Source organism: Rhinoderma darwinii, chromosome 2 (assembly GCF_050947455.1).
Source record: "Rhinoderma darwinii isolate aRhiDar2 chromosome 2, aRhiDar2.hap1, whole genome shotgun sequence".
Classification (NCBI taxonomy): Eukaryota; Metazoa; Chordata; class Amphibia; order Anura; family Rhinodermatidae; genus Rhinoderma; species Rhinoderma darwinii.
The window spans coordinates 304,025,345-304,052,806 of NC_134688.1; the positions used below are offsets into that span (position 1 = coordinate 304,025,345).

Consider the following 27,462-nt stretch of genomic DNA (forward strand, 5'->3'; position numbering starts at 1 on the left):
TGGAGGCAGTCACTAACCCCACATATATGGATCACATAAACACAACAAAAATTGAACAGCACATTCCAACTAAATGATACAAAATGTATGCAGGTGCAAGAACACCTATGACTGCAGATATACAGCAGACAAAAAATGGCGACAGCACCCTGCGACACTAATGCCACCTAAACCACTAAATATAAATAAATATTCACTAAAGCTAAATCTACTTACAAATAGGGAGGTTCTTAGTGCACATTTTGATCAAAAAGTGTTAGCTCACCTGCCACGACAAGGCGACCTCTGTAAGGTGGGAACCTACGCTGCACATACACCCAGAACTGGGACTAAGGCTGGATTCACACGAACGTGGCGTTTTTGTGCGCGTGAAAAACGCGCCGTTTCGGTTGCGTTGAAGTTGCGTGTGGCATCCGTTTGGGCAGCGTGATAGCGTATTTAACGCGCGTATGGCATGCGTTTTTTACGTGCGTCAAAACAACGGAGGGTGTAGTAATGGAGAGGGCAGCCTACAAAAAGACACCTTCTCCAACACCTGCTTGCTGTGAGCACATGTTCGCATCCAGATTTCACGTTACCTCACACTTTGGTCCGTGTTTGTTGTATTTGGGTGGTTTTACAGGTAAAAAAACTACAATATGCCCTTGACTCCGCTGGGCCGTGTGCTGCTAGCATGGATGGTTTCTAGGAGATTTGGTGAACGCCGACCCATGCTTGAGGAGGGAACCCGTAGAAGAGGGAGGATTTGGGTTCATCCACTTGTGGCCCAGCGCAGCTCCAAAGGCCATTTTCATACTCTATATGGAGGACCTTCGCAGCCACCCTGAGAAATTTCGATCGTTTTGCCGCATGTCTGTGTTGACTTTTGATCTTCTACTGGAGCAGATTCGCGCAGGCATAACCTACACGGACACCAATATGCGGCGCTGCATTTCCCCCGAGGAGCGACTCCTAGTGACGTTAAGGTATGTGTGTTTAAAACTATTGCTGCTTACAGGCTGGTGTGTGGTTGTCATGTCCTCAAGCACGCTTATTTGTGTTGTGTGTTTTTGCATCTCGCCCATGTAGATTTCTAGCTACCGGAAACAGCTATCATTCGTTACATTTCGAATTCCTTCTTGGAGTGAGCACAATTTCGTCCATTGTCACAGGCACCTGTGTTGTGTTGTGGCTGCGATTGAAGGCCACAGTGATGCCGCAGCCGACGACAGACCACTGGCTTTCCATTGCATCAGACTTTCTCACCACCACCCAATTTCCTAATTGTATTGGTGCCCTAGACGGGAAGCATATTCGGGTCAAGAAGCCCCCCCCACTCCGGATCCCGATTCTATAACTACAAACAGTATTTTTCAATCGTCTTGATGGCCCTGTCCGACAGCAATTATTGTTTTACCATTGTACATATAGGGTCCTATGGAAGCTCAGCTGATGCCCGCATCTTTCGTACATCCCGGATGGGCCATCGTCTGATGTGCAATCTGCTCTCGGTGCCGGTGCCGACCCACCTGCCTGGCTCGCGAGGACCACCAGTCCCTTATGTGATCGTGGCAGATGAGGGTTTCGGACTCACAAGTCAAGTCATGCGCCCATTTGCTCGAAGAGGCTTGGACGACCGCCGGCGCATATTCAATTACCGGCTTAGCAGAGCACGCCGATGTGTGGAATGTGCATTTGGCATAATGTCCTCCAAATGGCGTGTTTTCCTCACCACCATGCAACTGACGCCGCAAAATGTCACCCGGGTCATACAAGCGTGTGTCGTGCTTCATAATTTTTGTCGCATACATGATGGTGGTTGTGATGCCGAATATATTCGGCAAAATGTTTCCTCAACAACCATTCCACTGCCAATTCCACTTGGAAGGGCGCAAACATCGGGAATACGAGTACGCGACATATTTGCACAATATTTTGACAGCCCGGATGGAGCTGTGCCATGGCAGGAGGATTTTCTGTGAGGGCTGTCCTAGTTGAGATTAGTGGGCCACAGTAGCGTTTTTGTGTGATTTTTGTTGTTCTTTGGGGAGGGGATATTTTGATTCTGCACTCGCAAGACATGAGGACCCTTGATGTGGGTTGCGAGCTTACATCTTTGGTGGTTTTCCTTTTTACGTTAAATCTCCTCTAGACGAATTAGCTTGGGAGGCCGGTTGCCTTAGCCCTTGGTCACTAATTCCATGACAAAAATCATTTGTTCCCCATTTCTCACACGACTGCAATGCAGGCGAGGGCAATATGAGGAATGGAGGTAAACCACCAAAGACAAACTAATACCTCAATCATGGCATGCTACACTCTTGCTCCACCGGCCTAATTTGGGAACATTACATAAAAGAATGTTTGGGGGAACCTGGGTTCCAACACATAAATGGAGCCAAACACATATAATCTGACTTGCAAACAGCATAACCATTTAATCTGTTATTTCAAAAGTAAATTGTGACCAGCAACCAGCAGCCATAAAAACATATACAACGCACCAACATGATGCTACATAAACAAACTGGGACTTCCATGTTTACATCACCACATAGAAACAGCCGTCATCGGCCTACACACTTCTATAAATCGTGATACCTGTGTGAGGGAGACTGTTGGCTCTGCATTTCAGCACCACTATACTGTCCCTGGGCCTGCTGAGGATATTCCTTAACAGCATAGTGGTGCTGATACTGAGGGTTGAGCCCTGCCGGGGGGCCCTGGACAAAGGGAGGCTGGGGTCTGACGTAGAGGGGGAAACGGCGCTCGCGAGGCACCACATGACCTGGTGACATTACGCTCACCATCGGCCGTTGGTACTGTGGCCGTGGAAAGGTGGGAGCAGGCTGGGAAGGGAGAGGAGCAGTAGAGGTCAGGCAATCTTCAGGCAATCCACGCCATTGCTCTACTACCTGGAAGCATTGCCGTGGATTGTTCGGAGGAGTGGCAGAGTTAATGATAGCAAGGATGGCCCCTTGGACGCGTGCCATCCAGTAGTCCGGTACTCGCCGAAGTAGTGGCGCTATGGTACAGCCAAAAGCGTCACATCCATCCTCCTCCGCACAGCGCCTAAGGTACTCCAGGACTCTGGAATCCACGTTGGCACGTGCTGGGGCAACCTGGGTGCGCCGGCGTCTGGCTGGTGGCGTCCGGGGATTGTCCTGGCCCGGTGGCAGCTGGGTTTGGCTGCTTAACTGGGTGCCTGCTTGTGTTAGCGTGCGGTCGGGGGTCAAGGGCAGCACGGGATGTTGTTCCGTGACCTGCTGCGACTCTACATGGCCAGCCTCCTCCTCGGTGTCATTGAGATTATCACTGCATCTGCCAGAGACATTTAGCGTTACTCCTTTGACCATGTCCACAAGGGCCATACAGCTTTTTATACAGGCAATGCAGTGAATACACACATGTCATCAATGTACTGTCAGTACTTACGGTTGCATCTCCATAATGTCCTTGAGAAACATCAGCTGTTTCATATATATATACGGGCGTTTTTTGGACGCCCCATCCCCACTTCGCCCTCAGTTTCCATATTCCCTCCTGAACTGATCCCGACAGCTCCTCCACCGTATTTTAACATCATCAACTGGACATAGGAACAGGAGACAGACAACAAAATGAGACCATGTGACCTTACGGACAACTTCACTTGTCCCAAACATTGCTATACTTAAAAAACAACCACACATTAAACACTGGCCTATAAATGATGCAGTGCCACACCCGCGACCAAGCACAGTACAGAACATGTGAAACACAAGGATATACACTACAGCATGGCCGATTGCATTAGCATCAATTGAGATCAGCGCTTACCTATGCTTTTGCAGTCTCTTGTGGTACTTTTATCCCACTCCTGGCCAAATAGGCTATGCGCGACCTCATCCCAGGCTACCTCCTTGCCCGTGCGGTCGTGGTAGGCCTCTGCGTTCGTGTTCCACAACTGGGGTCTGTCATGGACCAAGCATATACATTTTTCCACATCGCACGCACGTGGCATTGCTGCAGATGTCAGTTTAAACTGTGCGCATGTGCTCACAAAGTGAAAAGCCACTTCCTGGTTTGTAGTTGTTTTGTCTAGTCTGCTCAACTCACTTACATAGACTTAACAAGTGTTGCGTGAAAAACGCTGTGCGTACGGAGGTGCTTCCGTGTGCCCTGCGTTGTTTTCACGCACCCATTGACTTCAATGGGTGCGTGATGCGTTGAAAACGCTGAATCAACGGACATGTCGTGGCTTTTTGGCAACGGAGCAACGCTGCGCAAAAACCACGCACATGTCTGCACGGCCCCATAGACTAATATAGGACCGGGCAACGCGCGTGAAAATCACGCGCGTTGCACGCACGTATTTTACGTTCGTCTGAATAAAGCCTAAGCCTACATATATACCTGGGGATGGTAGGATCCAGCATTGAACTGATTAAAATCACCCAGGGCAAAATGGGAGGAGTGCAAGAACAAAAAGTGGAGGCAGTCACTAACCCCACATATATGGATCCCATAAACACAACAAAAATTGAACAGCACATTCCAACTAAATGATACAAAATGTATGCAGGTGCAAGAACACCTATGACTGCAGATATACAGCAGACAAAAAATGGCGACAGCACCCTGCGACACTAATGCCACCTAAACCACTAAATATAAATAAATATGCACTAAAGCTAAATCTACTTACAAATAGGGAGGTTCTTAGTGCACATTTTGATCAAAAAGCGTTAGCCCACCTGCCACGACAAGGCGACCTCTGTAAGGTGGGAACCTACGCTGCACATACACCCAGAACTGCGACTAAGCCTACATATATACCTGGGGATGGTAGGATCCAGCATTGAACTGATTAAAATCACCCAGGGCAAAATGGGAGGAGTGCAAGAACAACAAGTGGAGGCAGTCACTAACCCCACATATATGGATCCCATAAACACAACAAAAATTGAACAGCGCATTCCAACTAAATGATACCAAATGTATGCAGGTGCAAGAACACCTATGACTGCATATATACTGAGACAAAAAATGGCGACAGCACCCTGCGACACTAATGCCACCTAAACCACTAAATATAAATAAATATGCACTAAATATATACATATAAAGGTGTACATAGACTTTAATCTTTTCTCTGACATCTGACAGAGGAGTTTGCATCAGAAAGTGTTGCAGACCTCTCTGAAAGTAAATGACAGAGTATATAACCCCTATCATCCCTGTATATACCAACCATCATCCCTGTTACTGTATATACCAGCCATCACCCCTGAATATAACCTCCATAATCCTGTATATAACCCCTCTATCATCCCTATATAAAATCAAAGAAAGGAACTGCAGCACTCCGGATAATCCAATGAAGTGTACTTGATTTATTCACCAAGCATAAAAACACTTGCAAAGTTTCAACCCATAAATGGGTCTTTATCAAGCATATCCCTATATACAGGGATGATGGTTGGCATATACGGGGACGATGGAGGTTATATACAGGGACGATGTAGGTTATATACAGGGACGATGGAGGTTATATACAGGGATGATGGAGGTTATATACAGGGACGATGGAGGTTATATACATGGATGATGGCTGGTGTATATACAGGGATGATGGGGGTTATATACAGGGATGATGGGGTTTATATACAGGGATGATGGAGGTTATATACAGGGATGATGGGGGTTATGTAAATGGATGATGCCTGGTCCAGCCATCATCACTTTATATAACCCCCATCATCCATGTATATAACCCCCATCATTCCTGTATATAACCCCCATCATCCCTGTATATACCAGCCATCACTGTATATAACCCCCATCATCCTTGTATATACCAGCCTGGATGGTATATACAGGAATGGTGGGGTTTATATACAGGAATGATGGCTGGTATATACAGGGATGATGGGGATTATATACAGGGATACTGGGGATTATATACATGTATGATGGGGTGATATACAGGGATGATGGCTGATATATACAGAGATGATGGGGTTATATACATGGATGATAGTTGCGCCATCATCACTGTATATAACCCCCATCATCCCTGTATATAACCCTCATCATCACTGTATATACCAGCCATCTTTCCTGTATAAACCAGCCATCATCACTGCATAAAACCCCATAATCCATGTATATAATCCCCATCATCCCTGTATATACTAGCTATCATCACTGTATATAACTCCCATCTGTAACGTCCACAGCCGCGGACTATCGTGCTTACCGGACCCCCATGGACAAGTGAGTGCCGAGCGTCATCTCCCTCCTGAAAGACGCCGGCACTCACTTCCGCATCGCTACACTAGTTCCCGTAGGGTGCGCGCGCGCTCGCGCCCGGCCTTAAAGGGCAAGTGCACACATGAGGAAAATCTGCCCATGATCACCCTGGACTATAAAAAGGGCTCTGCCCTTTGATTTATTGCCTGAGCATTGTTGTGTTTACCCATGTTAGTCTTAGCAAATGGTCCCTTAGTGTTATCCTGTTACCGTTGTTCCCGTTCCCTGCTACCTGTATCCCGTGCTATATCTGTTCCTGTGCCTTAATCTGTTGGAGTAGTGTTGTGCCACCGGTCACGCCTGCTGATATACGTGTCTGGTGTCTACAAGTTCATCTGTGCCAAGCCTCCATTACTGTCTGGACTATTAAAGGTACTTTTGTACTAGGACTGTTGTTTGGCCAGCTGCTACTCCTCATTTTCCTAAGACTGATTTCACACACAGCGTTTTGATGTGTTTTGAATGGCGTTTTTATGGTGCAGCCATAGGTTACATTAAAGGCTAGGTACATATTTGCAATGCAAATTTTTATTTTTATTGTTAATTAAAAAAAAGTGTATCAGTGTGATTGGTGTAACTTTGTAAATACTTTTTATTAAAAATAATTTTTACTTTTATAGATAGAGCTGCTCTGTATTCTCTATACAGAGCAGATGTATCTAGCGCTATTCACTGAATCCATCAGATTCGCGGACCTGACGGGTTCAGTAACATCGGGTGCTGCGTGACTGTGACGCACAGGATCCATCTGTAATCTGTCACATAAATTCACATGTAGCGGTTGAGGTGTGGTTCAAAATACAGTTTTGTGAAAATCTCTGCAAAAAAATACGATATGAACGTAACCTGTGATTAGATGTTAAATAAGTCCCCCCACACATAGCGTTCACCCCCATCCCCACAAAAAAACGATGTATTAAGAAGTCCCCCTACCCCAACACATAGTATTTACAGTAAAATCCCTCCCCCACAAAAATACAGAATCCTCTCACCCCACACATAATATTTAGTCAAATTCCCCCTCCCCACAAAAACGGTTTATTTAAAAAATCCCCTCCCCCACACATATTTACAGTCAAGTCCCCCTCCCCCACAAAAACGGCTTATAAACACACACACAAGTCCACCCTCCCCACAAAAACAATTTATAAAGAATATCCCCCCACACACATAACACTTACAGTTCCCCTACTTGCTCAGAACATTACAACTGTACTTACCAGTCCTCAGCTCCGTGGAGAGAATCTTCATGTTCTCAGGGGTCACACGTTGCAGGCAGGAACTGTGTGTATGACTGCTCCTTCCCAGCCCTCTTTTCCTCCATTCTCCAGGCCTGTCTGCTATGTAAATAGCTGGAGCCGAACATGATGTTCTCCTCACAGGCAGAGTGTGGCTGCATTATATGACTTGATAAAGACCCTCCACTTGTCACGGGTCGAAGCGTTGCCATTTTTTAATGGATGTTTGACCAATAAAAGAACATATTGATCGAAATTTTGGAGGCGTGAGCTGCAGTTCAACCACGCTTTTTCTGAGGATTACATTACGTCAGACTGGGTTTGTCTGATTTTACAGCGTGACGCCGCTCCTGATATCGGGATTTGTGCTGCTTCAAATATTTTATGTTTTTCATTATATGACGTCACATGTGACGTATAAAGAAGCCGCTCGGAGCACACACGCTGTTCCTGTTCAGAAGAACGCAGTACATTACACACACAGCTCCCGCTCCTGTTCCCTGCGCTGTCCCAGCTTTTTAATACATTTTACAGGCCTCACTGTCCCCGGCCCAGCCCGCTCCTGGTTCAGTACCTACATACTGTACAGGAGAGCAACCCCTGCTCAGTGGAGCGGCCGGCCCACCAGGAAAATTCCCGGCAAACTACATGGCCAATCTGCCCCTGATTGTGGCTCATTACCTAGTGAAAAATGTTCAGGCTGCACTTTAAATGTGCATATAAATTGTGGTATTCTTGGTGAATCTGTAATTTTGTCTAAAATTATCTTCTGAAGTGCCGTATAGAACTGTCACTCATATCACCCTTTCTATGGTGCTCAGATTTCTATCAAACGCAATCTTCACCATTTTTAGTTGGTGGTGGGGGAGGAAAATATTTCTTTACCGGTCACCACATAACTCAAGACCGGCCTTGACTTCACACAATACATTTATAAAGCAATAACCCACATACTCATTCTATTGTAATCTATTATGGGAATGACACATAGGATCATTCCGAAATCCAAAGCCAGTGGTAAGAGAAGAAACGTGTCTTCTACTCCGCTTTACATGTCAACCATAACTTAACACTGGTGATGTTTTTTTTTAATTGTCAAACCATATGAACCACTCACCTTAGACCAGATACTGTATCAAATACACCACTGATCATAAGGGTTTCCAGGTCCTTATTTCATATATGGGTGACACAAGTGAGAAGGAGCTCAGGTCCCATAAAGTTCTTGCTATGCCCGTTCCTTTATGTTTACTTTTCTGAGACTCCAGATAATCCGCTTCTGGGGACTGTTCTGATCCAGACTGAAGGGATTTTAGTATATTTATGTTAATCTTATTTTTTTTAGAAGTAACAGACAGCAGGAATTGACGATTTATTACCAGATCGTTCAGGGGATTTCACACCAATCACAGAGTAAAGATGACACTGACACAATAAGTAGATTAAAATAGGTTTTATTATTACATATTAGGGTATGTTCACACGAGGTCATTACGTCCATAATTGACGGACGTATTTCGGCCGCAAGTCCCGGACCGAACACAGTGCAGGGAGCCGGACTCCTAGCATAATAGTTATGTACGACGCTAGGAGTCCCTGCCTCGCTGCCGGACAACTGTCCCGTACTGTAATCATGTTTTCAGTACGGGACAGTAGTTGCACAGAGAGGCAGGGACTCCTAGCGTCGTACATAACTATGATGCTAGGAGCCCGGCTCCCTGCACTGTGTTCGGTCCGGGACTTGCGGCCGAAATACATCTGTCAATTACAGACGTAATGACCTCGTGTGAACATACCCTTATAGCTACCTACCTAAACCATCCAGGACAATTTATAGAATTTACTGCAATAAAAAAGGTGTGAACCAGAGGAAGGCGAAACATAACCCCCATGTGGGGGAAAAAAAATTCCTTCCTTACCCCAAGTACTGGCGATCGGCTGCTCCCTGGTTCACTGCAGTGATAACACTGGATGGGGCCCTATTGCTAATACTTTTTTAATACTTTGTTTTCCCATTTTCCCTCCCTCTCAGACCCAGATTCCCTTCCTCCCTCCCCCTCAGACCCCAGATTCCCTCCCTCGCTGACTTCAGATGCTTTACCTCTGTCCTTCCCTGACCCCTGACGCCCTCTCTCTCTGACGACTGATGCCCTTGTAATGGGGGTACCAGCCTCCTGCACCCTCATGACATGATAGGGGTCGCAGACCCTCGCCTCCCGCGGAGGTTATAAGGGTTCCGGTCCCCACCATCTCCACGAGCCTTAGGTGTCCATTTGTGCTCTCAGCCCCTTCTGAGCTCTCGTGTTTTCCCCCGTTTGTGTGACGTCAGGCCGCTTGCAGCAAAGGTTAGACATATGTCTTAGAAACAATGTGTAGAAACCGTAAAGTTAACAATGACCACTGGGGGGCAGTGGAACACAGCAGGAGTGAGAAAACAGACAGGCCATTAGGACAGAAAAAAAGGAGGAACCAAAGAACGGACGGAGAGAGAGGGAAGGGGGAATTGGCGGCACCCCAGGAAGAGGAAGGAGAGGGGAGGAGACTTCGGGGGAGAGGAGATGCAGAGCTGAGTGGGGACAAGAAAGTGACCAGGCTGCCGCCATTTGTAGGAGAAGGATCCTTGGCTCAACGTTCCTGAAGGAGGACTAGCTGGACATTCACTACAGCTCAGCGGTGTCAGGAGACATAAAGGGAAAATACGTCATCTTCATCAACAGAGGAGCAGAAAGCAGAGGTAAGAGTGGTATGCCGCGTGGTAGTGAGTAGCTCTTGCTCTGACCCGCGGAGGCGCACGCGGTAATATATCCGCCGGACTCACGCCGTAGCCAAAGGGCGAGGGGCATAGCTTCCGAATTTGGGGATTCCGCAGTGTGAGTGGTAGCACCACAGTGATCCGCGGAGACGGCCCATTTCCTTCTTGAGACCCGCCGGGCCGGGTCAGTGAGCGCCAGGCGCAGCCACCCAAGTGCGGGTGGGACTCCCACGAGGGAGAGTGCCTCAGCTACTGAGAGACTTGATTTGAATACTGTATTGTTGTTATTTGGCCTGTTTGAAATTGTGATTTTCAGTAAACCGTTGATTTGAAAAGAACCGAGTAGTGTTGTGGTGTCCACGTTTAGTCTTACCTAACACGTGGCGTCACGAACAGGATGAGCCAACCAGGAACTTCAGCGGAGCCTGCCATCAGTGCCCCAGCCCCACCCTCAATTCTCTTCCCTATGAGGGCAGCCATGTTAAATGTGGCCAAATATGACGGAAAGAGTGTGACGCGGATGGATTGGGCCGAGAGGCTAAGAGCAGCGGCCCGACTCTACCAAGTACCTCCCCCACACCAAGCGGATCTCGCATTGAGCCTGCTAGAAGGAGATGCTCGTGCAGCAGTAGTAGTCCTCCCAGTCAGTCAAAGAGCGACCCTGGAAGACATCATCGCCAGGCTCGAAACCCTATACGGAGACACTAACTCAGTTACCGATTTACGGAAAAAGTTCTATACCCGTAGTCAACGGGAAGATGAATCCGTCCAACAGTACTCGGTCGCACTCCAACGATTGTGGAACCGACTTAGCAAGAAAGATCAAGAGGGGTGCGCGGCTGTCCCTGACCCTGACAGGGTGCTGCGGGACCAATACGTGTCTGGGTTGAAGAATAGAGCGCTAAGAAGGAGCCTCAGAGACTATATACGGACGGAGCCGCATACCGCCTTAGTGGACCTAGTTCGAGAGGCCATAGAGTGGCAGCGCGAGGGAGAGGATGGTGCTCACATTAGTGTACACAACTCTTCCGAAAGGGGACCGCCTCCGAAAATGGACCCCACACCAGACAGTGCTTTCCTCCGAGACTTTGCCAGGGATGTGAGGGAGTCCATGAGGGAGATGAGAGAAGAGATCAACCAGCTGAAGGTGGCAAGTTCTACCCGGGAGGACCGTCCTCGGCAGAGAAGATTTGATCCGACTGATCCAACTGATTCGCCGGTGTTGGGAATGTGGCCGACCAGGACACCTGGCAAGAGACTGTCAGTCCCCTAGGATGGAACGGCCACCTTTAAACTAGAATCACCCGCGGCTGAGGGCCAAGCGGCGGGGATCTCCAATTCCATCGGCCCGAATGATCAATATCGCCGTATCGCAGGCAGATCGCCCATCTTGCAGGCCCGGATAAAGGGGATAGACGTGAGTTGCTTGTTAGTTACGATGATGGCAAAGGAAGTGTATGAGAGACACTTTGCGGGGTCTGATGAGTTGGAGAACCCTTGGCTCACCTTGACAGCTGCCAACAACCTCCCCATCCCAGTGGTTGGAATGACCTGGTTAGATATTGAGCTGTTCGGAAAATCAATCACTAGACAGGCCGTGTTGGTCGTGCCTAACTATGCCTGGCCGGGTGTTCCCGCAATCATCGGCATGAACATACTACGAGAGTTAGACGGACTCCTGTTGCGGGAGATGGGAACCGTCTACTGGGAAAGAGTCGGCGGGAACACCCGAGTGCAACAGTCTCTTTAACAGTTACAGAGAATCTGCCGACAAAAAGAAAGAGTAGCCCAAGAGGAAGGACAAGTGGGTACCATTAGGTCACCTCGAGGAAATCCCCTTCAACTGCCCCTTAGACAAGAGTTAACGCTACCGTTGGAGGTGAAGACATATCTACGGTTGAGGAATGCTACTGTGATAGTAGAACCACTTAGCGACGCCTCTCCAGCCGCCAACTGGATGGTGGGAAGGACCGTGTGCCGAATAGCGCGGGGCTGCACCACCGTTCAGCTGATGAATCTGGATGATGTGGTGACCGTCATCCCTCCCGCCACAGCTCTAGCGGCAGTACATGTTATACGACCTCAAGATGTAACTGAGTCGGAACCCCACGGGCTGTCCAACGAGCCAGAGCCCGAGGAGACAGAGGAGGCCGGAGGGACACTGACCTGGCTGTGGCAACAACTAAAATTGCAGGGGGTGGCCCCCGACCCAGAGTCTGAACAAGCACTACGGGCGCTCCTACAACTCTACTTGACTGCTTTTGCTTCTCACGAGGAAGGCTATGGCTGTACCGACGCTATAGAACACGCCATTCACACTAGGGGTGCAGTCCCAGTGCGGGAAAGATACAGAAGCATACCACCTGCATTGTACCAGGAGGTCAAAGACCTAATCCAGAAGATGGTGGAGGGCCAAGTGATCCGGGAAAGTACAAGCCCGTGGGCTGCGCCAATTGTGCTAGTGCGGAAGAAGGATGGCACCCTACGATTCTGTATCGATTATCGCCGGCTGAACGCATGCACACATAGGGACGCTTATCCCCTCCCGAGAGTGAAAGAGTCACTCACAGCACTCCGTCAGGTTCAGTATTTCACTACCCACGATCTAGCCAGTGGGTACTGGCAAGTTCCCGTTCGAGAGGAAGACAAAGAGAAGACGGCATTCATCACACCAATGGGGCTATTTGAGTGTAACCGGATGCCATTTGGGTTGAATAACGCCCCAAGTACATTTCAACAGTTGATGGAACACTGCCTAGGAGACATGAACTTCGAGTCCGTCATGATTTACCTAGATGACATCGTAGTGTACTCCAGCACCTTTCCAGAGCACCTGGGTCACCTGGAGGCCGTACTGAGCCGGTTGACGAGGTTTGGGCTGAAACTAAAACCGACTAAATGTCGGATTGCGAGACAGAAGATCAACTACTTGGGACATGTAGTCAGCCCAGAGGGGGTGGCACCTGATCCTAGCAAGATTCAATCTGTCATGGACTGGCCACCACCCAGCACGTCTACCGAAGTGAGAGCCTTCCTGGGGCTGGTGGGATACTACCGACGATACATCCAAGATTTTGCCAAGATTGCCGGTCCACTCCACGAACTGTTACGGGGGCAGCCGACAGAACGGCGGGGGAAACAGAGTACATCGGTGGCCAACCGATGGGGCCCGACTCAGGAACAGGCCTTCCAACAGTTAAAGGAGCGATTAACGACTGCGCCCATCTTGGCATTCGCCGACTATTCACAGCCGTTCCAACTCTATACTGATGCTAGCCTGCATGGTTTGGGAGCGGTGCTGTCACAGAAGAGAGATGGAGTGGAAAGGGTGATCGCGTATGGTAGCCGGAGTCTGAGGCCCGCCGAGCGGAACCCACTGAATTACAGTTCCTTTCACCTTGAACTCCTAGCTGTAGTCTGGGCCGTTACGGAAAGATTTGCGGAGTACTTGACGGGATGCCGGATAGAGATGTATACTGACAATAACCCGCTTGCTTATCTACACACCGCCAAACTGGGTGCACTAGAGCAGCGCTGGGTGGCACGCCTCACCCGGTTCGATTATATAATTCGCTATAAGCCTGGGCGCAACAACGGCAATGCGGATGCCTTGTCCCGGAACCCAACAACGAACCCTGTTGGGGATCAGGATGAAGAAGTGGAAGAGGTGGAGATCCCGCCATTGCGGGTGGCAAGCAGGGTCACGCAACTGGAGGCCAGGAATGGAGGGCCCGAAGTGGGTGAACTGTACAGTCGTCTAGAGTGGCAGGAGAAAAAGAGGTCTGATAAGGACCTACAACATTTACATGGGGGGCTTCTGGCCAGACGGCAGCCGACAGGGACCGAACGTGCTCAGCTGACACGAAGGGGATGCCAAATTGCAAGACAACAGGAGCGGCTGCTCCTTCGGGGTGGAGTCATTTACCGCCGGCTCTGGATGGCGAAAGAGCAACGAGTCGTGTGGCAATTGGTGTTGCCGATCAAAGAAGTAGAGTCAGTCTGCTGGACCCTACATGAGGTCGGAGGACACTTCTGCGCTGTAAAAACGGAGGCCCTGGTCCGAGGTTATTTCTACAGCCCACAACTGAGTGAGACGGTGGAGCGGATATGCCGGACATGCGCCAACTGTGCTATCCACAAAGGACCAGTGCAGACTACCGTGCCGCAGGCCATACACACGGGGGAACCCTTTGAACTGTTAACAATGGATTTCCTTACTGTCCATGAAGTGACCTCCGGACACAAATACGCATTGGTGTGTGTAGATAATTTCTCCAAATATGCGATCGTCATCCCCACCAGGGACCAGACAGCACCCACCACAGCCAAACTAATATGGACTCACGTTATACGGCCCTATGGGTGTCCACAGAGACTGTTAACTGACCACGGTCCAAACTTCGAATCACAGCTGATTCAAGAGCTGTGTGTGCTACACGGCATACGGAAGTCGCGAACGACGCCCTATCACCCTCAGGGCAACGGGGCGTGTGAACGCTTTAACCGGACTCTGTTGGGAATGCTGAGAACTTTGGGCGACGATCACCAAGAGTGGTGGCCTAATTATGTGGAGGACGTAGTATGGGCATATAATAATACCGTACACAGTACTACTGGATACACTCCTTATCAGCTCATGTTTGGCCGAATGGGACGTCTACCAATAGCCTTACTCATGGATCAACCTGAAGAAAATAGTGTGCGAACCCCGTCTCAGTAGATAGTGGAGCACCAGCGCAGGATTCAGCGAGCTCGAGATCGAGTACAAGCAACAAGGAGACATGAACAACCCTCGATAACGGCCGGACCCAGCCGGCCCATAGAACCATTCCACCCTGGGGACAGGGTATTGGTCCGCAACAAAGAAGCGGAACGAGCCAGTAAGTTGGAACCACGTTGGGAGCGAGTGCCCTATGTCGTTATCCGATGAGCGAGTCCACAACTATCAGTGTACGAAGTACAGCGAAAAGACGGAAACGGCAGGGTACGGAAACTACACCGAAACTTGCTGATAGCCTGTTCGTTTCCAGCTGAGCAGATGAGGGAACGGACACCGGCTACGGCACCTGACACTACCCCCGCTGAACCTAGTGGCGAATGGTGGGCAGTCGTCCCAGTCGCAGATGTCCCATCCTCACCAACAGTTGAAGGGGACCAAGAAGAAGGGACGGTACGTTACCCCCGTCGGGAGAACAGAGGGACCTTACCGTCCCGCTACAGGGATTTTGACTGTAGTGCCGGGGACTGCACTATTTCCTCAAGGGAGATGTGTAATGGGGGTACCAGCCTCCGGCACCCTCATGACATGATAGGGGTCACAGCCCCCTCGCCTCCCGCGGAGGTTATAAGGGTTCCGGTCCCCACCATCTCCACGAGCCTTAGGTGTCCATTTGTGCTCTCAGCCCCTTCTGGGCTCTCGTGCTTTCCCCCGTTTGTGTGACGTCAGGCCGCTTGCAGCAAAGGTTAGACATATGTCTTAGAAACAATGTGTAGAAACCGTAAAGTTAACAATGACCACTGGGGGGCAGTGGAACACAGCAGGAGTGAGAAAACAGACAGGCCATTAGGACAGAAAAAAAGGAGGAACCAAAGAACGGACGGAGAGAGAGGGAAGGGGGAATTGGCGGCACCCCAGGAAGAGGAAGGAGAGGGGAGGAGACTTCGGGGGAGAGGAGATGCAGAGCTGAGTGGGGACAAGAAAGTGACCAGGCTGCTGCCATTTGTAGGAGAAGGATCCTTGGCTCAACATTCCTGAAGGAGGACTAGCTGGACATTCACTACAGCTCAGCGGTGTCAGGAGACACAAGGGAAAATACGTCATCTTCATCAACAGAGGAGCAGAAAGCAGAGGTAAGGGTGGTATGCCGCGTGGTAGTGAGTAGCTCTCGCTCTGACCCGCGGAGGCGCACGCGATAATATATCCGCCAGACTCACGCCGTAGCCAAAGGGCGAGGGGCATAGCTTCCACCTTTGGGGATTCCGCAGTGTGAGTGGTAGCACCACAGTGATCCGCGGAGACGGCCCATTTCCGTCTTGAGACCCGCCGGGCCGGGTCAGTGAGCGCCAGGCGCAGCCACCCATGAGCGGGTGGGACTCCCACGAGGGAGAGTGCCTCAGCTACTGAGAGACTTGATTTGAATACTGTATTGTTGTCATTTGGCCTGTTTGAAATTGTGATTTTCAGTAAACCGTTGATTTGAAAAGAACTGAGTAGTGTTGTGGTGTTCACGTTTAGTCTTACCTAACACCCTCCCTCTCTGTCGCCCACCCTCTCTGGCGCCAAATTTCCTTCCTAAAGCCCACCTCTCTGACTCCCTCCCTCTCTGACGCCTCACGCCCTCCTTCTCTGACATCGTATTTCCTTCTAGACGCCCTCCCTCTCTGACGCTGGATTTTATCCTGACGCCCTCCCTCTCTGACGCTGGATTTTATCCTGATGCCTTCCCTCTCTGACGCCGGGTTTCCTTCGTGTCACCCTCCCTCTCTGACGCCGGATTTCTTTACTGACACCCTCCTCTCTGACGCCTGATGCACTACCTCTCTGATGCCCTCTCTCTCTGACGCCTGACACCCTCTCTCCCTGACGCTCAATGGCCTGATGTCCTCCCTCTCTGATGTCGGATTTAATTCCTGATGCCCTCCATCCCTGACCCCAGATGCCTGACCTCCATCCCTGACCCCAGATGACTGCCCTCCATCCCTGACCCCTTCCTGCCCTCTATACCTGACCCAGATGCCCGCCCTCCATCCCTGACCTAGATGCCCATCCTCCATCCCTGACCCCAGATGCCTGCCCTCCATCCCTGACCCCAGATGACTGCCCTTTATCCCTGACCCCAGATGACTGCCCTTTATCCCTGACCCCAAATGCCCGCCCTCTTTCCCTGACCCCGATGCCCATCCTCCATCCCTGACCCCAGATGCCCACCCTCCATCCCTGACCCCAGATGCCTGCCCTCCACCCCTGTCCCCAGATGCCTGCCCTACATTCCCTGACCCCAGAATCCTCTCAGACTGAAGATTCCCTTACTCCCCTGAAGAAGGACGCAATCCTTGCCCTTGCTCTTCTGAACATCTTGGCTGCTTGACTGCAGAAACAGGCGCAGCTTGGTGTTTCCTCCTCTTCTGATGGTTCAATGCTTCGTTCATTTGTAATTTCCATTGCTGGTTCCTGTGAACAAAATGAAACAATTTCAAAGACTGTATGGTCTGTACACTGAACTCCCCCATGTGTAATGATTCTAGAGCCTAACAGTGATAATAGCTATGTATAATGTAGTTTATTTCTGTAGGGATGCTAGTGCGTCTCTATATGCAGGGTTAGCTTTAGGCCTTATTCACACCATCGTATTTCACGTCCGTGTTACGCGCGTTAAAACAACGGACGTCACACGGACCTATGCAATTCAATGGTGCCATTTAGACATTCAGTGTTTTTCACGCAGTGTGTGTCCGCTGCGAGAAACTTACTGCATGTCCTATTCTTGTGTGTTTCTTGCGCATCACGCACCCATTGAAGTCAAAATCATGGACAGCACACACATCCCCCGTGTGCTGTCCGTGATTCACTCAACAGTTGCTAAAGAAATGATGAGAAAAAGAAAACCACCTCCTTCAGTTTTTTTTTGCTGACATAAAAAACGCGTGGCATACGGATGACATATTCACGTAAAAAACGCAGACACGCACCGTACACAGATATCACACGGAACTGCAACGCAAGAAATACGCTGTGTTTTTTACACGCGCAAAACAGGTCACGTCACCACTCCCCAGTAAAGGGGGCGACGTTGCTGCTAACATAGAGGCTGCCTCCATGCACTATTCCTTCTGCCTGCTGTCTTACCCCTGACAAGCTTCTAGTGTCTGACTAAACTACAACTAGGAGGACTGCAGAACCTTTAGTGATATCATTCATATAATTAAGTTACTGCACCCAAGCACCGTAAAGTAGAACAGAAAAACTGGTAAGTGTGTGTGTGTGTGTGTGTGTGTGTGTGTGTGTGTGTGTAGTCTATGGTATGTAATGTGTATGTATGTAGTGTATGCTATTCAGAATTACCAGGCAGGTGTCTAGGAAAGTTTGGTGATCTATCCAGAGGGATCTGTAATTCAGCCATCATAGCTGTAACCCAGATTTCACACATTATTATATTGAAAAATTGTATTCTAAGCAATTTCATTTAATTAAAATCGGCCATAAACCGCACCTACGGGTTGTGTGGGTGTTTATAGTGGCATTTTTGTAGGTTTGTGGGAGTGGCTATTGCCTATTACGGGAGTCATTCCCATAATAACAGTAACAGTATTAGGAAATTATTTAGAATTCCGTTTCCTAGCATTTAAAGGGATAGCGAGTCTCATTCACTCCATTTTATAAATGTGCAGAACGCTGAGCTATTTATACTAATATCTTCAAAAAAGCAAAATAAAAACTTCTACAGTAGAAAGAAACAGAATCTTATTTCTTCAGCTATGCAAATCAAATTCAATACATAACAGCCACCATCAATTATCCCTCCGCACTCCTTTTTTCAAAACCTTTTTTAACTTTTTCTTTTTATATAGCCAGTATATCGTTTGTACAATAGACAGTATTGAAATCTAGTGCAAAATCAGTGCATTGCTTAATTGCATCAGTGCAAATATTCCTATAGCAGGGCTGCGACCGTTTACAAGGTTCACGGCTGCCATAGGAACACACGGCTCCCGCAATGTCATCACACAGGAGACGGTGACTGGCCACAAACAGAAAGTGAAAGTGGAAAATCCCTCAGATGCCGGGGGTCACATCTGACCCCAGAATCTGAAGGGTTAAATGCTTGCAATCAGAGATGTCTTTGATAGTAAGAATTGCCACAGAGTCCCTGCTGTGTAACACAACAGAGACCCAGGGTCTATGGCTCCTGCTGGGCTTCTAAGTGGGTGCCATTTTTAAATAGCCTGTCCCGACATAAAAAGTGATGGGAAAGGGTTAATCTAAGGCCGGCCCGCCTATAAGCTAGGGAGTCAATGACATCTATGAAACCCAGGACTAGACATTGAAATGTAACAGATAATGTTCAGAATGAGTAAATGCTGAGTGTGATATGTAAGGAATCTGTCAGAGACATTGTGAGCGCTATTTCCAGTAATAAGTAGGTTTTTGGTTTATTATGATGTGAATATAAAGAATTTAATGTCCGGTTAATATGTAGAGAAGTTGCGGATCTTCATGAAGTAATACCATTATCTGCTGACATCACTTACATCTTCCGGGATCATCATGCCGTCGTCCAGCTTCATGTAGATCGGCTACAACAGAACAGGGAAGAATTAATTTTTCTGGGTTATATAATAATGTTCTATATAATCTCCTATTTTTCTTGTGAATGCCATGTTCACCCATTTCAGATTCCTTCTCACACTCTGCTGTCAGTACTGAATGATCCCGCATGTAGATTTATCTATGGAAAATTCCTTCTGAACGATATTCTGCCCAACTATAGACCCTCTTGTTGGGCTCTGAGATGTTTAATGTTATTCTGTGCTGTGGTTGAGGTTTATATGTCATGTCTATCTTGTAATAGTAACAGTGAGGCTCTTACCCCGTCCTCAGCATCTTCTTCTGCATCGTTATCCTTATACAAGGAAAGAAATAAAATATAATTCTACCATATTATTTTCTTATAATTATTTTATATATCTGTGGTGGGGGAGGGGGCATTTGTGCTGGTAAAAACAGTTGCAGTGATAAATCTACTTTTTAGCTGTTGGAAAGAAAGGCCAACCCGGGCCACAGGACATAGGAGGAGTCTACATGATCGGGGTCATAGGAGGAGAGAGGTTATGGGGTGGAGGCTGAGGATTATAGTGGCAAGAAGGCAGTGCCTGCGCCATTAGGAGGAGAAGCACACGCAGGTGAAGTTTTCCACCCACCCTCACTATTTGTTTTATCGTTTTGTTATGCTGCGTTTCGGTCATGGCAGTGGATTTCAGGTTGGAGGTCCTTGGAGATGGTGTTAAATTGGTGGGGGAGGAACTCATCGTGGGTATGGTCCTTCCCAAATTGTGCAATATGGAGGCTCCGGCTATTTTTGGGCTCCTGCTGGGTGGTGTCCCTGGGAGCAAGGTTGAATTATTGGCCATCTGCATTTGGATACGCTGCCCCTGAGCCTGTGGGGAATCGGCTGAGGGTAAATATTGCACTTATCGGCAGAGTGGCTGAGCAGATACCCTACTTAGCTCCAAGGATCTCTTTGCTCGGAATGTTTGTTATTAATGTTGATAATGTTGATTATTTATATTTGATGGTAATATTTGTATTAGTTATTGTTTGTCAATAAAATGGCTGCTGTGGCCAACCTTATCCAATCATGAATCTGTCCTTATTGAGGGAAATAGGAGTACAAGGATGGGATTGGGTGGTTGGATTAAGTAGGGGGTTTAGAAGGGTTTACTAGGTGCGAACTCTATCATCCCTCAGTCATGGAATAGAGGCTTCTATTTGATATATACAGTTAGGTCCAGACTTATTTGGCGGTGACAGAAGTTTTGGCATTTTAGCTGTTTACCAAAACATATTGAATATACAGTTATATAATCAATATGGGTTTAAAGTGCAGACTCTCAGCTTTAATTTGAGTGTATTCACATCCTAATTTGAGGAAGGGTTTAGGAATTACAGCTCTTTAATATGTAGCTGCCTCTTTTTCAAGGGACCATAGGTAATTGGACAACTCTCTCAAAAGTTATTTAATGGGCAGCATGCGCTATTCCCTCGTTAATCCATCATCAATTAAGCAAATAAAAGGTCTGGAGTTGATTCAGGTGTGGTATTTGCATTTGGAAGCAGTTGCTGTGAACCCACAACATGAGGTCAAAGGAGCTCTTAATGCAAGTTAAACAGACCGTTAGGCGGACAAAAATGAAGAAATCCATCCGAGAGAGAGCACAAATATTAGGAGTGGCAAAATCAACAGTTTGGTACATTCTTGAAAAAAAAAGAGCGTACTGGTGATCTCGTGAACTCCAAAAGGCCTGGACGTTCACAGAAGACAACAGTGGTGGATGATCGCAGAATCCTTTCCCTGGTGAAGAAAACCCCCTCCACAACACCTACCCTGTGAAGTACACTCTCCTGGAAGTAGGTGTATCAGTATCTAAGTCTACCATAAAGAGAAGACTTCATGAGAGCAAATACAGACTGTTCACCAATAGGTGCAAACCATTAATCACCCTCAAAAATAGAAAAGCCAGATTAGACTTTGCCAAACAACATGTAAAGAAGCCAGCCCAGTTCTGGAACAGCATTCTTTGGACAGATGAAACTAAGATCAACTTGTACCAGAATGATGGGAGGAAGAAAGTATGGAGAAGGCTTGGAACGGCTGATGATCCAAAGCACACCACATCCTATGTAATACATGGTGGAGGCAGTGTGATGGCATGGGCATGCATGGCTGCCAAAAGGCACTGGGTCACTAGTCTTTATTGATGATTTGACTGAAGACAGAAGCATCCGGATGAATTCTGTATTGTTCAGGGATATACTTTCTGCTCAGATTCAACCAAATGCAGCAAGGTTGATTGGACGTCGCTTCACATTACAGATGGACAATGACCCAAAACTTACTGTGAAAGCAACCCAGGAGTTTTTTTTTAAGACAAAGAAGTTGAATATTCTGCAATGGCCAAGTCAATAACCAGATCTCATCCCTATCGAGCATGCATTTCACTTGCTTAAGCGAAAACTTAAGGAAGGAAGACTCACAAACAAGCAACAACTGAAGACGCTGCAGTAATGGCCTGGCAAAGCATCACAAAGGAGGAAACCCAGCGTTTGGTGATGTCCATGCGTTCCAGACTTCAGGCAGTCATTGCCTGCAAAGGATTCTCTACAAAGTATTTAACAAAAAACATTTTATTTATGGTTAGGTTAATTTGTCCAATTACCTTTGAGCCCCTGAAATGAGGAGTCTGTTTAGAAAAATGGTTGCAATTCCTAAACGTTTCACAGGATATTTTTGTTCAACCCCTTGAATTAAACCTGAAAGTCTACACTTCAATTGCATCTCAGTTGTTTCATTTCAAATCCAATGTAAAACATGCAGAGCGCAAATCATGAATGAAGATTGTGTCACTGTCCAAATAGTTCTGGACCTAACTGCATATATGTATCTCTACAGATATTCTGTGTGTTAATAGGATGGTCTGTTGATATCACTTACATAGTATTCGGTGATCTTCAGTCCTTTGTCTCTCATCTGTAAATAAATTGAATGGAATACTTAAAATAAATTGATCATTGTCGTTTTGATCTAGTGCAGCTCTAAATGTTCAACAAACTCCTGACATGTCATAGTGACATGTCATAAGTTTTAATTGATGGGGGTCCGAGCATTGAGACCCCCACCAATAGCTAAAACGAAGCGGCAGAAGCGCTCGTGTGAGCACTTAGCTATGTAGTTTCTTTTTTCGGAAATTGATGTAGCGAAGTACGAGCTTGATAGAGAATCTATGAGCCTGTACTCCGCTACGTCGGTTTTCCATGGTTAGGAAGATTTTATGATTTTCCAAGAAATGAGGCTCTTACCTTCTCCATGGTAAATTCCTCCACTTGTAGATCCTTGGAGAACTAGAAAGATAACATTGTATAAAGCCTTTCAAAAGGAATGTTTGTTGTTTTTTTTTAAATAAATAAAGTCAATCAGTGTGTTTTGTGCAACTTTATAATTAGTTTTTATTCAAAATTATTTTAACTTTTTAAGATACAGCTGCTCTGTATGCTGTATACAGAGCGGCTATATCTTATGCTGAATCCTGTACCTGTCAGGTCTTGTGTCCGTCAGGTTCATAACTTAGATCGCTCACAGGTGTATCCCGCGTGTCAGACACACAGGACCCGCTTGCACTAAACTTGTCATTCCCATGGACCAGACAGATTCAGGTCTTAGAGCACAATACAGCTGCAATACAGGATACAGAACAGCTGTATTTCAAAGTAAAAATATATATATATATAAATATATATATATATAGTGTGTGTATATATGTGTGTGTACATAAAAATATATATATATATATACACAGATGTAATATATATACACACACATACATACATATATAAAAGTGTATGTTTGTGTGTGTGTGTATGTGATAGGGATGTCACGATACCAGAATTTGGACTTCTACACTGATACTTCATTTAGTATTGCGATTTCGATACCAATTCGATACTTTGCCAACAGTAATAAAAAAAAAAAGTTCTTCCATTTTCTGATGTGAGGCGCGAGGTGTGATGAATTTTAAATGTGCCTCACATTAATAGTAATTAACCCAATCATGTTTCTCAGTCATAATGGGTTAATGTGTAAGGTACATGATGGGGTTAATTACAATTAATGTGAGGCACATGGAGGTTAAATTCATCACACCTCGTGCCCCACAATAAGTGAAAAAAGCAGTGTTTATTTTATTTTTTTACAGCGTACACATCATACATGATGAAAAAAATGTGTTGTGATGGTTATTACGGCCACGCCAATACTGAATATGTATATATTTTATGTATTGAGACTTATTTTAATGTTTATTTCAAAAAAGGTGTATGTGTATTTTTTTTAATTTAACATTACTTTATGTTTTTACTTTATTTTTAAACTTTAATGTACTGGCATATTTCTATATGGCAGTAGATTAGCCTGTTTACTGATAGTACACAGGCAGTTGTTAGGACATACCTGTCTGCCCATATATGGTATGTTCCTCAATCGCGTCACAGGAATTCCCTGTGACGCGATCCAAGGGGCATCCCCCCTTCTCACTTCCTCTTGAATGCTGCGTTCAACTTTGATCGCAGCATTCAGGGGAATAGCGGTGGAAATTAGAGGTTTTTCTGATCTTCGCCGTTATAGAGCGGCGTTGCGGCTGTGTAATACAGCCATTGCCCCGTTCCTGACAGTAAGTGCGTGCGCAGTCAGCATGAGGTGATGCGGCTGGCGCTGCACTAATGAGCGGCGGTTCAGGCACTGAGAACAGAACATGGGGGTGTTTTGCAGTGCGCCCGCCATGTTCTGTCTTCAGTGCCGCCGCTCATTAGTGTAGCGCTGGCCGCATCACATTGTCCTGATGGCGCGCACTTGTCAGGACTCGGGAGCGGGCAATGGCTGTATTACACAGCTGCAGCCCCACTCTCATACAGTCATGTGTTACTATACTTAGCTGTGCGGCTGCACAGCTAAGTATCGAAATACATGAAATAACGGTATCGAACAGTATCGAAGTTTCGATGCATCGTGCTTCCCTAGTGTGAATTTTTTAGGTTTGTAGAACTGTGACATTGGGTAAACGCAGCCCGCGCATGCGCAAATGGGCTGGAACGCAAGTTCCGATTCGGCGCATGCGCATTGGTGATTTTCTCACCTATTGCGTTACATAGACTCTATTTCCGGTCTTGGCGCCATCTTTGAGCATGCGCAGTAGGCGCGCGCTAACGCTGCTGTCTCAAGGTGTGCAACAGATTGGTAATGTATGATTTCCTATGTGATTTACATATAACTATATCTTGTAGATTGGCCTCTGCAGCTTTCATTGATTAGCCTAATTGCTTATTAAAGCACAGTAGATTGTTTTTACATATTTTGTATCCACGTACATTGCACCTGATATATGAAAGTACGATTGTACTTATGCACTTTGTAAAACTGTTCCATAATATGGGTTGAAAGTTCTATGTATACACTTGATTTTTGTAAATTGTACATCAATTGGTTTTATGTTAATTATTGGCTGTACTTCCTATTTATACCTGACAATGTGTGTAGTGTTGTACAGCTTGAGAAAGGTTCTGTGACGAACCCCGAAACGTCGCTGCTCACTTGAGGTGAATAAATCCACCCTTTTTTCATCTATCTGGAAGTCCTGGTGCCGTTATTTTGTCCTATGGTTCTTATGTATTCAAGTTTGGGAACTGATTCATCCTCTGGTAACGTGCACATGGCCTAATATAGAGCTGCGTGGAGTGCTGTGTTCATCTACAATTGCAGGGTGATTAAATAAGAGAAAAGCACTGCTGGGAGAGTGTGAGAAAGCAGGAGTGTGAAGACTGGTCTGCTGCTGAACAGACCTGATATTTACAGAGGGGTGCGAGCTAACCCCTGCAAAGGGCTGGACTGCGTGCTTTATACTTGGACTTTTATTACTTGAAACGTTTCTTTCTGTTCTAAGCTTTGTGTATGCTGATGAAACAAGCTTCCTTTGTGTTTATTGCACTTTGATGCTTGAAAGAGAAATAAAGCTTCTAAGTCCTGTTCAGCAAGAATACTGCGCTCAGTGTCGCTTTGCCTAACAACATTAAATCACACAGTGATATGATAGCAATCTCACCATATCACCAATGTAACTATAATGATTTGAGGTACATCTAACTTCAACGTAACAAAATAACATACAAAAAAATAGAGAAAAAGAATCTAGATAAAATCTCCTTGATTATACACAACCAATCAAAAAAGCAAATGAGAGGTCAACATTAACATGATATGCGTGCAAGTATAAAACAAAATTGAAAACTATACCAAAAAATCCCAACTTTTTCACAGAAAACAGGAAAACACAGAATTAATTCACCCAGAAGTGTATACCCCTTTACAATCTAGATTTTTTTTTTATAGCTCTACAGATACAAAATGTATTGATTTTATAGTACAACCCATAATAGCTACACATTGGAATATATGGAAGGTCTGAATATCCTAAATCTACACAATTTATCATCACACAAAAGCCCTCCCAATCTGCTTCAGTTCCGGTACTTTATCTAAACCTATGGCACCACTACAGCCATTGGCTTTAAGCACAATATACATATGAGTCTCCGACCATTTGTAAAACAGCTCTTGGAATATTAGGTGAGTAAATAATGCTACTTCTATTATATTTGTCAGATAGTTGGTACGTGAAGAATTTGGACAAAAAGATAGTGAGCTATGGGAAACTAGGTAAGACTTTTGAACATAGCAACACAAGAGTTATGTTCAAATTAAGGCCTCCTCCTCCCCTTCAGCCTTGCCTCTCCATCTCCAAAATTGGTGTCTTTACCAATCCTTTGCGTTACTTATTATTAAAAGCAGCAAGCAGTAAAGTTCCCATAGCCTAGGACCTCATCATCCAAGAAACCAGTCAGTCCAGAATTCTTAAAAAAATTGTTTCAAATCCCTGCCTATCAGATATCACATACTACTCTGGGACAAATAAGTAGAGACTGGTGGCAAATTTACCAAAACCAAGTCCCTATGGAGTCACTGGTTTCAAAGACTAAAATAACATAGTGAACACCATCATGTAAAATAAACTCATATGACTTCCTAACAAGCAAATGGTGCCATACCACGACACCTACATGGAATTTTGATAAAAGCACGTCTCTATTCCCAATACCTTCCAAGTTTATTGGTCTCGGGCATTTCTCCAAAACAAACATGATACCATCTCAGACCACACAATTGTACCCTGAGAGAGGAGCAATAACTTAAGCATTACAACTCTCTTTATTGCTCTGAACAAATCCAGCTAAAGTGACCTACCCTAAATTATTCCACTACACATGCAGCACCAATATCCAAGAAGGGCCCAATAACTGAACCAAACAAACCACTTCTGACCATACACCTCCATTGGAAATTAGGTGAAAAAAATTGAAATTACACAGTGACTTGATAGCAATTTTATCATATTACCAATGTTACCATCATTATTTGAGGTACATCTAACTTCAACGTAACAGAATAACATATACAAATAAAATTTAAAAAATCTAGATAAAATCTCCTTGATTATACACAACCAATCAAAAGCAAATGAGAGGTCAACATTAACATGATATGTGTGCAAGTTTAAAACAAAATTGAAAACGATACCAAAAATCTCAACTTTTTTACAGTAAACAGGAAAATGCAGATTAATTAATTTAGCCTGAAGAGTACACCCCTTTATAATCTTACTTTTTTTTATAGCACTACAGATACAAAATGTATTAATTCTTTAGTAACACACATGATAGCTACATATTGGAAAACAAACAAGGCCTGGATATCCTAAATCTACACAATTTATCATCACACATAAGCTCTACTAATCTGCTTCAGTCCGGGTTCTTTATCTATAAACCTATGGCACCACTACAGGCATTGGCTTTAAGCACAATTTTCATATGTGTCT

At 46.1% G+C, this 27,462-nt stretch overlaps 1 long non-coding RNA gene across 1 annotated transcript in view; it reads right to left on the reverse strand.

Annotated features, from left to right (window-relative positions):
• Positions 1-22,837: 22,837 nt before the first annotated feature.
• The window catches only part of LOC142741218 (uncharacterized), a 113,153-nt gene continuing 108,528 nt past the window's right edge, over positions 22,838-27,462 (reverse strand). Inside the window, exon 3 of the long non-coding RNA XR_012881037.1 lies at positions 22,838-22,879. This is a non-coding gene — a long non-coding RNA (uncharacterized LOC142741218). The remainder of the gene's footprint in view (positions 22,880-27,462) is intronic.